This window comes from Scylla paramamosain, chromosome 37 (assembly GCF_035594125.1).
Source record: "Scylla paramamosain isolate STU-SP2022 chromosome 37, ASM3559412v1, whole genome shotgun sequence".
Taxonomy (NCBI): domain Eukaryota; kingdom Metazoa; phylum Arthropoda; class Malacostraca; order Decapoda; family Portunidae; genus Scylla; species Scylla paramamosain.
Genome location: NC_087187.1, coordinates 10022501 through 10035000, shown reverse-complemented (window position 1 = coordinate 10035000; position 12500 = coordinate 10022501). Strand labels below are relative to the sequence as shown.

General features: G+C 40.4%; 1 protein-coding gene across 1 annotated transcript in view; it reads right to left on the bottom strand.

Annotated features, from left to right (window-relative positions):
* Positions 1 to 8340, bottom strand: part of LOC135091478 (creatinase-like) — a 61708-nt gene extending 53368 nt beyond the window's left edge. The window contains exon 1 of the mRNA XM_063989144.1: positions 8329 to 8340. The gene's annotated coding sequence lies outside the window, so the exon portion shown is untranslated. The remainder of the gene's footprint in view (positions 1 to 8328) is intronic.
* Between the last annotated feature and the right edge of the window lie 4160 nt (positions 8341 to 12500).

The following is a 12500-nucleotide window of genomic DNA, read 5'->3' as shown; positions in this document are numbered from 1 at the left end:
GCTGGCAGAGAAGAGGGTGAAGAGGAGGAACCTTGCTATACGGATATTTTTATCCTCTTCTACATGTAGTTCACTAGTGTAGTATTCATATTTCATATATATATATATATATATATATATATATATATATATATATATATATATATATATATATATATATATATATATATATATAACAAGTAATTTTATCTCTTTGAATGGTCCTTATTCTTATTTTTCCTATCAAGACATATCTTCTCTCCTTTTTCTTTTCACTGAAGGTTAGGACAGGGAGGGAAAGTGTCGCGAGAATAAAGTGTCAGGGGAAGAAAGAGAAGGAAAGAGGTAAGGGGAGGGTAGTGCTTACCTGTGAGATGCCTGTCCTGCGATGCGGGAGAGAGGAATGTCTCGCCGAGAATGGAGGGAGAGATGTGGCGCGTAACGTATTTCACATGTGTGTTGTCCCTCCCACCCCGACCTTTTTCTAGTCTTAGACTAACATCTCGTGCTATATTCTTGTGTAAGTAACACATTCTCTCTCTCTCTCTCTCTCTCTCTCTCTCTCTCTCTCTTTCAGCGGGGTGTTGAATTATCACTTACCCCCAGGACATTGTTAATTAGTTTCTTACCTCTCTGTTGTAGGTAAAGTCACTCGTGGTGAGTTTCCGTGATTTTCAAGTGAATCTCAAAGGTGAATATATATAAAAAAAAATATATATATATATGTTTAAGTATATACACAGAATTCTGGGAGAAGGTTGTGGCGCGTACGACACAACGCAGTCTTCTACGTGGTACACAACTACAATCTGACAAGAGACTGCCGGAGCCCGCTCGAGCCGGCTTTTAAAAGTGCTGACAGCAGAAACATTGGCGAGTTGACCACATATACAGTATATGCATATATTCATGATTACATAAATTAGGCAAAGGAAAACTAATAATTAAGAATAATACATGCCAAAATACGTTAGAGAGAGATAGAGAGAAATAGAGAGAGATTAACTACGAAGGATCTTAGATAGTATGATGTAGGTGCTACCGAATTATTTATCGATAGCAACAAATGGACTCCATGGTGTGTTACGCAGAGTGGCGTGATCATGTCAGCCCCACTTTGTCCGCCAACACATACTACCTACACTCATACATACATGTATACATACACTTTTTGCTGCTAACTAGGAAAATAATAAGTACAATACACATTATTATGTGACACCGTTACATTCTCTCTCTCTCTCTCTCTCTCTCTCTCTCTCTCTCTCTCTCTCTCTCTCTCTCTCTCTCTCTCTCTCTCTCTCTCTCTCTCTCTCTCTCTCTCTCTCTCTCTCTCTCATCCCCCCCCCACCCACCAACCCATGCACACAGTTTATTGACAAAAAATTTAATCTCACAAAAAGATGTGTACAATAAATGCATAACGAGAATAATTTTGGTCCAATCTGAATGATAAATCATAACATGTAGAAGGCAAATAGCGTAATATTTCCTAACATGCCTACATTACTACTTAAGATGTGGTCGCGCGGTGTTACAAGCTATTAAAGCGATGTATACCCGTACAAAGAATATGTTGAAATCAGTAATGACTGATGCTGCTATTGGTGTTCACCAAGGTGTGCCATCCAGTTAGTTATCTATTATTTAGATAACTAACTATATATATATATATATATATATATATATATATATATATATATATATATATATATATATATATATATATATATATATATATATATATGCTTAGAAGAGCTGTAGTGACAGATGGTTTCCTTGGTAGTCTTCATGCCATGTTATTAATGGATGATGCTGTGGTACTTGTTACATCCAGAGAAATGTGTCTAAGAAAAATTTTAAGTTGTGTGCGAATTTTGTAATGATAGTGAAATGGATATGACCAACGAAAATAAAACTTTTTTTTTTTTTTTTTTTTTGTAATTAATGGACAACAGAATGACAAACAGTGTTTCTCAAGTGACGGAATAACAACAGAGTACGCCGCCCAGTGCCTGTATGTGGGGGCGTGGTTTGCTGACTCGGCCTCCATGAAAACAGTTTTGGAACTGCATGAAACAGCGAGCTAAGCAATTATAAATAAATTTGCTATACTTTGTGCCTGCAATATTTTAATGCTGTTAACGTTTAAGAGGAAAGTGTTCGATGCAGCAGTGACAAGTGCCCTGCTGCACAGCTCGGAATCTTGATTAACAAATAAAGTGAAAGGTATAAAAAAAAGCAGTATAATAAAATGATTGTTTGCTAAGAGTGGATAGAAACACAAGAGTGAATTTGTGTCTTAGCTGAAAGAAGGAAGAAATTAATTTTGTCACAAGTAAATAATAATGATAGTGAAAGACCGTTTCATTATGTATATGACATTTGTAGGGAAAGAAATACCCCTGGCTTTCGATTTCTTGAATCATCTACGATAGCGAATGGTGACATCAAAAATCTGGAAATGATAGAACGTTCTGTGCGTGAAAGAGCGCCTGGTGCCACAAAGCTCATTTCTTTGTGACCGAGGTGAACCCATTCATGAGAGTCCATCCAGTGTACAGAAAAGACATGTATATTTCATACTACAAGCCCAAGTCTTTAACTCGGCTGCGGCTTATGTCACACCACCTAAGGGTTGAGGTGGGTCGGTGGAGTCGCACACCAGCAATGGAACGTGAGTGTCACTGTGATGGGACAAGTGTACAGACTGAAAAACATGTACTACTCGAGTGTTCACTCAGTGAGCATTGCAGGAGGCACAACTCACTGCTGGAATTTAATAGCATGCAGGAGTTTAGTGAACATACAAACTTGCAAAAATTATGCTATTATGTATATACGGTCCTTTGTATTTATAAATGATATGACATACCATGCATCATAGGTTTAATATAGGGGTTTTTAGATTATCTGTTTTGTGCATTTGTAAATGTTTTATTAATTAATTGTTACTCATAGTTATGTGTTACGGGTAGCTATACTATTATACCAATTCATGTTGCCATTAAGTCTCTTAAACGCTGTATTAATTTATCTCTGGGAACCCTATCTTAAGGTTTGATAAAATTAATAAACAATAAATAAAGTTTCTTCCTCTTATGTACTGCATAGTCGCAGTAGTCGCAGTAGTCGCATAGTCTCGGAGACAAAATTTGTTCAAGAAATTCTTTACCTTTTTGTGCACCAGTTTGATTTTTATCAACATTAAACCAAACCGTCAGTCTGTTCAATATCATTATGTTCAATATCTTAGCTAGTGTATCCATACTACTTATTCCCTACAGTTTCCAGACAGCACCCTACTCCCAGAATACACCAAGTTTACTATAACACCACGTTTGAGGGTATAATGATCCACAGAATATCATACTGAATAACATTAAGGACCAAGAAGCAGGTAACATCCTAATTATACCAAAACATAAACTGCAATCTCTTACTTACATTTACACTTTTGGTCGCCTGCATCGACTCCACCAGTGAATTGGTCATCTAATACTGGCAAATAGGGTGCATCACTAATGTCACTTTCGATACACTCAACATTCTCTGGATTTAACAAATTTTCAAAATGTTTCTTAAATTAGTCTTCATTGGGCTCTTTGTTGTTATTTTCATCAGCTTCTCTCCAGTTAATAGATTTCTAAATTAATTTGGTGTCGTTAGTGTCCAGTAAACGTTTCCATCTCGGATATGAAGTGTCCCACGTGTGTTCCATAGCTGAGTGTCGCTGCCTGGTATTGCTGTCAGCAGCCTCAGTGATGAAGTGACAGCCCTCGACATACGTTTTCTGTCACAGCTGGCGGTTGAACAGTCTGCAATACTCTGACTAAACTCTCCTTATCCACATCTCCATGAGCCACAATCTTTGACAACTTAGGTTGATATTCAGGTCTGTATCCTTGTTCCCAAGCAAGGAGGCCCTGAGGAGCAGCTCGTCAGGAGACACGGCTTCACCTGCAGCAACTGGCAAGACCACACACAGCGGCGCATGGTTAAAGCCAGGAATATCGTGATCTACCTTAACTTCTGAGATCATATCCACACATATTCCTTTTACAATGTATAAATCTATTTCACTTATCCAGGTTACGTCTCCTGAATGAAAAATCTCCCCCGAGCAGTCTCCCACTGTGATATAGATGATTTGCCACCACTAGTCCATTGTTGGCACACATGTTCAACAATGTCCTGCCATGCTCATTAACTACCTCGCCCTTCACATCTTGGTATTGATAGTCATTGCCATTACTGTCGATGATGCAAGGTGTTCCTATGCGTGCGTTGAGATCACCTAGCACAACACCTTTTTCTGATCCAGCAGTTTGGCGGGCAAGGACACTGGATTGTAAGGAGAGTCGTTTGGAGGTATACAAACACCACCTAGTTTCATCTTGGGAAGCCATGATATAGCTCCCCATATCGGATCCTCCTCTGTTGTATCCACCTGGGTGACATGTCTTGACAGTTTCCTCTTCACAGGCATCACTACCACACCTCTGTGATGGTCCTCTTTCGAAACGTTGGTATCTATGGTAAATCCTGAGACACTCAGATTGAAGTATTTCTTTGCTTCCAGAATCCATACTGTGTCGTACTTCAGTAAAAAGGCAAATATTTTCTGCTCTTGAAGCTTATCCTTAAGGCCACCGATGTTCCATGAGCATAGATTTAGTTAACAGAGGGGGTGAGAATCTAGAAAAACTGATGTGTGAACCTATCGATTATTACTCAATCTCGCAGCAGTACTCGAGCTTTCCAGTCGTAGTTGATATTCATTCCGACATTCTCTGTTTTTTTTCCTTTTCCTCTCTTTACCTCTTCCGCAGCCTTGCAGTCTCTTTCCTAACGGCGGGATGAACATCCTTCTTTATGTAGACTCTTGACAGTAGGTGACCGGCGTTCCTTAAATTCTTTGCCTTTGCTAAAATAATGTCTCTCTCTTTTTGGTCAGTCACGATAATAAGATGAGGTCTCATTTTTCTCTCGTTCGGTTTACCAAGACGCTTCACCTCCCATTCTTGTCTATTTATCTCGGTGCACTTCGCCGCTTGTAGCACGTTCTCAATTTTTCCGTTGTCTGTGTTGTCAAGTTCGTCAGGATCCTCAGATACCCTGGTTATGATTATATTTTATTTCCAGCCTTTTGTTCAGAATCTCCAAGAACAGTTGTTGTTGGTGTACGAGTATAACCTTAAATGCATCATCCAGCTTTCCAGACAAACATGTCACCTGCTGTTTCAGTGCCATCGGCTCTCCCAGTGACTGGTTTATGCAAACACACACACACACACACACACACACACACACACACACACACACACACACACACACACACACACACACACACACACACACACACACACATACACACACACCCGAATTGTCTGAAGGCAGGTGCAGTGTGTTTTTAGGTCGTATTTATGAAGAGAGACTAAAAATTTTAGTGCATAATGCATATTTATCATGTATATTTCGAGAAAAAACTACGAATGGCAGACGAAAGCAATTTTAACTTTTTTAAAGAAATATCGTACGTAAATTGCCTAAAACCTTAATGCTTTCGTGGATGTAAGAATTCATTAAACAATAAAAGAAAAAAATATATTACTAATAACAAATTTATCTTTTGCTAGTGATATATAAATTTTCGTTAAGCATCAATATCTTTTTTGCAATTTAAGAATTAATTTTACTAGTGAAGAATACATTATTTTTTATTGTTATACATATAGATTTTTTTGTTAGTAACAATCATTTCAGTCCTTATTAAACTGACTTTTCTTCTCCAAATTAAGTACACGTACAGGGACAAACATGTTAATTGTCAGTAAAGTCCTCCTTGCGTCTGATCCCAGGATGCACCAGATCTATTATTTGCTTGAATGTTATTGAAATGGTGTCTCCAAACTCTACATGAGGCGATCTCTTCATAAAGCGTTCATCGACCTCTATTAAAAGCATTTGTTATAGAAAATTACTTAATTAATAGTTAATAATACTTTATAAATACCATCACTGGCACTTGCAGATAAGACGCCCCTTCCCTGTGGCTGCTCTCACTGGGAGGTAAGTATTGTAGCCAAAAACGCTCCATTGCCTTATCTAATCTAACCTCACCTAACCTATAACCCCAATCACACATTGGCGAATTTTGATAGCGACTCCGCTGCGACTCTGCTGCGACTTTCTGAACGGCGACTGCTACGAATTGTGTGGCGACTCTCATGCTTGGCGAACGTGCTGCGGAACGCAATGCGAACGCTTTGCGAATGCGCTGCCACTCCATTGCGACTACACTGCGAATGCAGTGCGACGCATCGATGGGGTATATGTATAGGAGACGCTTATAAACTATTCCATGTTCGTGTGAGCTCTCCTTGTGTGCGCACCATCAGGATGCTTTTGTTGCACAATACTGTATTTTGTAATTTAAAAATTTCATGCCTGTTTTTATGAGGTAATTACACTTGCGTAGAGAAAAATCCCCTTAAATACGCCCACTACACCACAACCGGTTATTGCCACAAAACGACACTTGGCGATAAGTGCTCAGCGCTGCCAGTTTATATTTTTCAGTCATTTTGTACATAATTTGAAGTTAAGTAGGAAACGCTGAAATCTTTCTTGTGAACTTTAAGAGGAAGTAAGGTCTACGTGCATAAACAGACATGCATAATGCATGAATACCGGCATATTGTTTACACACACACACACACACACACACCTCAGTTATACACACATTCACAATCTCTCTCTCTCTCTCTCTCTCTCTCTCTCTCTCTCTCTCTCTCTCTCTCTCTCTCTCTCTCTCTCTCTCTCTCTCTCTCTCTCTCTCTCCTTGCCAGCCAGGCTGCTTCATATCCAGTTACTTATGCAATATTACATACGGCACATACATACAATACTCTTACATAGTACACACATACATACTTTTACATATTTACGTGATACATACATAGTCACTATATAAAATTATTTCCCTCCTTCTGCCCTTCTTTAAAACTCTTAATGCATTAGGTTGTGTAAATTTGAAAGGAAATGAATAAAAGATGTAATTAGTAGATAATTAAATAAACATGCTTTAATTCGTTTTCTTCAACTCTGCAAACTCTGTACTCTGTAGTCTGTAATTTATGAAATATATCCGCCACATCCTCTGTGTGTGGTGCGGATGCGAATGCAGATATTTATTTCATTAGAAATGCGGATGTGGATGTGGATGTTTCATTTGTTCGAACTGCGAATGCGGATGTTGAAAGCTATACGGATGTTCCGAGGATGCGGATGTGGATGCGGTCATCCGATACCTCTCTAGTGAGTGTGTAATAGAGAGAGAGAGAGAGAGAGAGAGAGAGAGAGAGAGGAGAGAGAGAGAGAGGAGAGAGAGAGAGAGAGAGAGAGAGAGAGAGAGAGAGAGTCTTAGGTTTATTATGCTCAAACCTTTTATCAAAAAGTATGGAGCACAGCTCCCGTGTATACAGACATGTATTATAACAAATGATCTACATGAGATTCAACGAAAAATATTAAATACTGACTTGACGAATTGTGCTATTTCACATAGTATTTTGTTTGTAGCTTAGCAAATATATGCCTGTTTGGATTATTTCTATGATACATGGGTAAATATCTATTTCTTAACACTGTGATCTCCTGATTTTCACATTCTAACAATACACGATACTCCTATTACCCTATCACTACACTTATAACATACTCTCTCCTCTCTTGGTGCTCTGTTTTACCTGCCTGTTACAATTGGCAGTTTATATTTATTAGTCCTTAATTTACTAAGAATCACCCTATGTTGCTTTGGTAGTTTGACTATATACTCTTCAAGTGAAAAACTATATTAGTATATTACACTCAGACGCAACTCGTGCCTCACGGCTTTGAGATGTGGCACTTCATTTTATTATACGAGTATATTCAGCACCTATATAACTCTTATCTAGAACCGAGTAGCTATTTCCTATTTTTAAAGTACTTTTATTTACGCATGTATTTTCAGTCTTTGAAATTAGAGAGAAACGTTAAATATTCATGTAATTTTTTTGTAATTAGCCGTTCTACGTCCCCAGGTACATGGATTTCTCAAAAGCTCAGGGAAGGGTGCATGAACTTAAAAAAGGTTGAAGAACTCTGCCTTAGCCCAAAAAAATTTCTGGTGTTAGTTCTTATGTAACCTCAACTAGTTTCGTTTCTGCATGTTTTCTATTTTTGTCCTACCTTTCTTTTCTCTTCTTTTCCACTAAAGGTTAGGACAGGAAGGGAGAGTGTCACGAGAATAAAGTGTCAAGGAGAGAAAGAGGAGGAAAGAGGTAAGGGGAGGGGAGTGCTTACCTATGAGATACCTGCCTGTTAGTTCTTATGTAACCTCAACTAGTTTCGTTTCTGCATGTTTTCTATTTTTGTCCTACCTTTCTTTTCTCTTCTTTTCCACTAAAGGTTAGGATAGGAAGGGAGAGTGTCACGAGAATAAAGTGTCAAGGAGAGAAAGAGGAGGAAAGAGGTAAGGGGAGGGGAGTGCTTACCTATGAGATACCTGCCCTGCGATGCGGAGGAGAGGAAGGTCTCGCCGAGAATGACAATAAATGACAGTGTATAATTTTCCCTCTCGTCTCTATCACCACCCCCCACGACTTTTCTCCTTGTAGATCATTATATCTCCTTTTATCTTTTCTCCTTATGTATGTACCCTCTCTCTCTCTCTCTCTCTCTCTCTCTCTCTCTCTCTCTCTCTCTCTCTCTCTCTCTCTCTCTCTCTCTCTCTCTCTCTCTCTCTCTCTCTCTCTCTCTCTCTCTCTCTCTCTCTATCTCTCACACACACACACACACACACACACACACACACACACAGGTAGTAGACACCTGCCGAAACGATAATTACTCCTAGTGAGGTCTAAAGCACTGTTCAGGGGGTGCTGTGAACTTATCATTAAACCCAGCTGTGACTCACTGAACGTTTCCCTTTGTGTCTCACAACACAAGGGGGCAGTCACAGCCTGCCCTCTAAAGACAACTCTCTTCTTCCACACAAAACTACAAGCACCTAATAACACACACACCCTTCACTAAAAAATTTTAAAATCATCATGGCGGCTCCTACACCAGCCTCGGAGTCCCCATCTGGGGAGGGGACCATAAATGTCCCCAGATCGGACTGCCTTTCTGTCGACGACCTAAGTGTCTTGACACCCCTCTCAACTTTTTCCTCATTAACTTCTGCAACATTCGCGGTCTAAAATCTAATTTTCAATCTGTAGAACACCACCTCTCCTCTTCTAAACCTCATCCTCTTTTCCTCACTGAAACTCAGGTGTCTGAGGCAACTGACAGTAACCCCTTTTCTGTTTCCTCCTACTTTCTCTATCCTCATTTTCGATCCAAAGCTGGATGCTGCGTTTATATGCGCAATGACTTAACTTGCTCTCGTGCCCACGCTCTTGAATCTTCCGAGTTTTCCACCATCTGGCTACGACTACAGAGTCACTCTCAAACTAAATTTATCTGTGCTGTATACTTCTCACCTAACTCCTCTGACTATAAGAAATTCTTTGACTACGTAACTTCCAAAGTGGAGCACATACTGACCCTCTTCCCTTTTGCAGAGATCTCCATTCTTGGAGACTTCAATGTTCACCACTAGCTTTGGCTTTCCTCTCCCTTCACTGACCATCCTAGTGAACTAGCCTACAACTTTGCTATCCTCCACGACCTAGAGCAATTGGTGCAACACCCTACTCGTATTCCTGACTGTCTTGGAGATACGCCCAACATTCTTGATCTTTTCCTGACTTCTAATCCTTCTACTTATGCTGTCACCCTTTCTTCTCCATTGGGCTGCTCCAATCACAATCTCATATCTGTATCTTGTCCTATCGCTCCAATCCCTCCTCAGGATCCTCCTAAGCGAAGGTGCCTCTGGCGTTTTGCCTCTGCTAGTTGGGGGACCTGAGGAGGTATTTTGCTGATTTTCCTTGGAATGACTACTGCTTCTGTGTCAGAGACCCGTCTTTGTGTGCTGAGCGCATAACAGAGGTGATAGTGTCTGGCATGGAGGCGTACATTCCTCACTCTTTTTCTCGACCTAAACCTTCTAAACCTTGGTTTAACACAGCTTGTTCTCGTGCTATACATGATAGAGAGGTGGCCCACAAAAGGTACTTAAGCCTTCCATCACCAGAATCTCATGCACCTTATATTTCTGCCCGGAACCATGCCAAGTCTGTTCTCCAAAAACTCGTTCATTAACAGAAAGTGTCAAAACCTTCCAAGATCTAACTCCCCTCGTGACTTCTGGCATCTAGCAAAAAAATATCTCCAATAACTTTGCTTCTTCTTTCCCTCCTCTATTTCAACCAGATGGCACCACTGCTATCACATCTATTTCTAAAGCTAAACTCTTCGCTCAAACCTTTGCTAAAAATTCTACCTTGGACGATTCTGGGCTTGTTCCTTCCTCTCCTCCACCCCTCTGACTACTTCATGCCACCTATTAAAATTCTTTGCAATGATGTTTTCCATGCCCTCGCTGGCCTAAACCCACGGAAGGCTTATGGACCTGATGGGGTCCTTCCTATTGTTCTCCGAAACTGTGCCTCCGTGCTTGCACCTTGCCTAGTCAAACTCTTTCAGCTCTGTCTGTAAACATCTACCTTTCCTTCTTGCTGAAAGTTTGCCTACATTCAGCCTGTTCCTAAAAAGGGTGACCGTTCTAATCCCTCAAACTACCGTCCTATTGCTTTAATTTCTTGTTCTATTAACAGTGGTGTTCCTCAGGGTTCTATCCTGTCACCCCACTCTCTTCTTATTATTCATTAATGATCTAAACCAGACTTCTTGTCCTACGCTGGTGATACTACCCTGCACTTTTCCACGTCTTTTCATAGACGTCCAACCCTTCAGGAGGTAAACATTTCACACAGGGAAGCCACAGAACGCTTGACTTCTGATCTTTCTAAAATTTTTGATTGGAGCAGAGCAAACTTGGTATTGTTCAATGCCTCAAAAACTCAATTCCTCCATCTATCAACTCGACACAACTTTCCAGACAACTATCCCCTCTTCTTCAGTGACACTCAACTGTCCCCTTCTTCTACACTGAACATCCTTGGTCTGTCCTTTACTTATAATCTGAACTGGAAACTTCACATCTCATCTCTAGCTAAAACAGCTTCTATGAAGTTAGGTGTGAGATGTCCGCCAGTTTTTCTCATCCCCCCAGCTGCTAACTCTGTACAAGGCCCTTATCCGTCCATGTATGGAGTATGCTTCACATGTCTGGGGGGGGTTCCATCGATACTGCTCTTCTAGACAGGGTGGAATCAAAAGCTTTTCGTCTCATCATCTCATCTCCTCTCCTCTAACTGACTGTCTTCAGCCTCTCTCTCACCGCCGCCATGTTACATCTCTAGCTGTCTTCTACCGCTATTTTCATGCTAACTGCTCTTCTGATCTTGCTAACTGCATGCCTCCCCTCCTCCCGCGGCCTCGCTGCACAAGACTTTCTTCTTTCTCTCACCCCTATTCTGTCCACCTCTCTAATGCAAGAGTTGACCAGTATTCTCAATCATTCATCCCTTTCTCTGGTAAACTCTGGAACTCCCTGGGTACTTCTGTATTTCCACCTTCCTATGACTTGAATTCCTTCAAGAGGGAGGTTTCAAGACACTTATTCATCAATTTTTGACTACTGCTTTGACCCTTTTATGGGACTGGCATTTCAGTGGGCATTTTTTTTTATTGGATTTTTGTTGCCCTTGGCCAGTGTCCTTCCTACATAAACACACACACACACACACACCACACACACACACACACACACACACACACACACACACACACACACACACACACACACACACACACACACACACACACACATTCACGCACACACATACACACACACACACACACACACACACACACACACACACACACACACACACACACACACACACACACACACACACACACACACATATCTTTCTACTACCATACATAACCTTTATTTTTATGTTCATGTACTCTATTACATTTCCCTCCGTTTCTACTTCTCCCTGTCCTTTACTCGTATCTTCTTGTCCTTTTTACTCTTACTCTCATCCTCCATACCCTTGTTTCCTTCCCATACCTCCCTTTATCTATATCCCTTATCAGATGAGCACGACTGGTGGGGTCATTGATAATCATAATGTCTGGCAAGTAAAATTTTATACCTAACTGATTATGAAATCATCGTGTATTTACCATTATATAATCCATCCCGTCTAGAAATGTAAACACAATTGAGAAGAGTGGGGAATCTGGCATGGTAGACTTTGGAACTCATTGCCTGCTTCTGTATTTATTTTCTCCCTACTTAAGACTTTCCAGAGGAAGGTTCCAAGACATTTCTCCAATTTTGGATAATCCTCTTTTCTTTAGGGACTGGAACCTCATAGGGCATTTTTCTTTAAGTTTTCGTAGCCTTAGGCCAGTCCACCTCTTATGTAGAAAAAGGTGAATGTAGA